Here is a 2,957-nt window from a genome sequence, read left to right on the forward strand (position 1 = left end):
TCGCCTCTATTGAAACTTGAAACTGCTTAGGAAAGGACTGCCCTTAGCTGGTGATCTTATCATGTATGCTACGATCAAAGGATTGTGGGCCGTACGCAGCATTTCACCCAAAGGATCCAATGTGACCGAGGCGCTGAATATCTACCTATCTATAGTGACAGTGTCATGGAAAAATGGATTATGCACCCACAAATGCAACACGAAACAATGTCCCTACAAAGGTAAGAGTGAGTCAATAACTTATCCCTACTATACCTACTAATAAGTATATAAAATATGTTATTAATGCTAAAATAACTAATGTGTTCCTGTTACGTCATCAAATATAAACCGATGAACGGTGTAGATTAAATTTGGTACCCATATGCGCAATGGCAAGCACTTGTTTTTCAATAGGAAAGTGAATTGAATGTGTAAAGGCAAAGGTATATAGGTAAAGGCTTTACAAATATAGATAAAGACTCGGGAACAAAAGTTCTTCACACAAATAAATGCCCTTCCCGGGAAGCAAAACCATCACCTTCATAGGCAAGGTCACTAACAACTAGCAATATTGTAGTGTCATCCCATTTTCTTAAATTGATTTGAAAGGGATGAGACTACAGTGTTGCTACTTTTTAATTTCTACAATTTCTAGTCGGACTCTACAGTAAGCTCAAGAAGACTTGTGTTGTGGGTACTTAGGGTACTTAGATAACTATATATAGATGGTCAAACCAATTTGTCAGTCAGTAAGAACCAGGAAAACTATACTCATACTTATCTTTTGGGTGCTAGTACTGGTATATGACAAAGCTAGTATGATTCTCTCTGTCTTTGTTTGAAATGAGACAGTCCTTTGACAAACTATACTTAAATACATAGACAACACCCATGACTCAGGTACAAAATATCTGTGCTCATTATACAAACAAATTTCCTTACCGGGGATTCAAACTCAGGATTATCAGCTTAACCGGCAGGGTCACTAGTCACTACCAACTAGGCCAGACGGGCTGTTGTCATACATATACATTATCAACCATATTAATGAAACTTTTTCATATTATGAAACATCGTATATGACTTCTTTTGGCAGGCGCAGATACAGTCAGCTGCAGAGAAAAGGTCCCACCCCTGCATACAAACTTCTATGTAGTGGTGGTACCTTTTCTCTGCAGCTGACTGTACCTACACACTATATAAAATTAATCATAACATGTACTTACACAAAACATTTAGTTTTTTTTTTGTCATATGACTGGTAGAGAATAAGTATTATAACCAAATGTTACAGAGTTTGTTGAAAAACTAAGCATTCATTTTGTTTCAGGTGACTTGGATATTCATTGCAGCCTTGGCATATGAACCAATACTTTATGGTGCTCCAAAGTCAGGGTCAAGGGAAGAAACTATGTAACATGTACAACCACAAAAATATATTGAGTGTTGTCTTACTATTTTAATACACTGTACATAATATATGTACAAACAAGAAAAGAATGCTTGGCTACTGATTTCATGCTGCTGGCAAAAAATACCTGCTGCATCTTTCATTAATAGATTTTCAATAAAATAAATTAACTTTTTAACCCAATCATTGTGTCATTTATTTATGGTGGTTACCACCTTAACTTTTGGTATGCTTAGGAGCAGATCTGCTCCCATGTACTTAACTATATTCAACTTTAAAAAATGCATTAATTTTTAAAAGTTGTCTTTGTAAAACGACCGGTCTGGCCTAGTGAGTAGTGACCCTGCCTGCTAAGCCGATGGTCTTGGGTTCGAATCCCAGTAAGGGCATTTATTTGTGTGATGAACACTAATATTTGTTCCTGAGTTATGGGTGTTTTCTATGTATATAAGTTTGTATTTGTCTATATAAGTATGTGTATCGTCGCCTAGCACCCATAGTACAAGCTTTGGTTAGTTTGGGGCTAGGTTGATCTGTGTAAGATGCCCCCAATATTTATTTATTTATTTATTTTATTTTATTCAATTATGATTGATATATAAATTACAAATTTTTGACAGGAGCATACAAAAGGTTAAATATGAACAGCCGCATACAAAAGGTTAAATATGAAGAGATTACCTTCCCAAATTTCCATTGACTATAAATAATAAAGATGTGTTTAATTCATTTTTAACGCCTCACTCACTTAGGTATTTCTATTACTGAGTAAACAAAAATCAAAGACAGGTAGGTAATAAAAAAATAATATTAAGTAACAATATGATTTATTAGTTTTGGTTTCACAGGCAGCTTTTATCTTATCTAATGCATCTTCTTAGTCGGCGTCTTCATTGCTGAAGGTCGTGTCTAGTTTGAATAGTTTCCTGCGCGATGTACCATGCTTTTCCAAGTGTTCCTGTCCTCGGCGATCTTAATAGATAAATCTAATGCATACCATCTATGTATTCAATGTCCGCTTGACTTTTGTTAATTTCGAAAATGTTTGAAGTCTATGAAGTAAATGAATTCACTGAGGTTACACTGATTCGGGCAAACCTGTCCACAATTTCACTTCACGGTTTGAATCAATACTAACGCTTAAAGTATTGTCTCTTCTGGTCAAGTAAGCCAGCAGTGCACGTCCTTAGCACTGGTAACTGCCATGAAGGCGTCATTGCAGCGGCAGCTCTGACTGTACGTGCCAACTTGGCGAGGACTTCTCAGCGTGGAAGAAGAGCCCGCGGAGCCGCTCTTGCCCGCTCTGGCTGCGTCGCCGCCTTGGTTGGGGCTGCGGGGACGACGGCTGTCTGAAATTGTTAAACTTTAGGTCAAAATTATATGCAATTAACAACGCACTCTTCAAATATTACACTATATAGAGTTATTTTATCACGAAATTGTGATAAACTAAGTTAAACAAATACCAACATATTTAATTTGCTTACCGATAAAACAATTATTTTCTCCAAAATTAGATTCGCTGTTCACTTGACACTCTTGACAGCTGACAGATGATGTTTCT

Source organism: Cydia splendana, unplaced genomic scaffold (assembly GCF_910591565.1).
Source record: "Cydia splendana unplaced genomic scaffold, ilCydSple1.2 scaffold_68_ctg1, whole genome shotgun sequence".
In the NCBI taxonomy this organism is placed as follows: Eukaryota; Metazoa; Arthropoda; class Insecta; order Lepidoptera; family Tortricidae; genus Cydia; species Cydia splendana.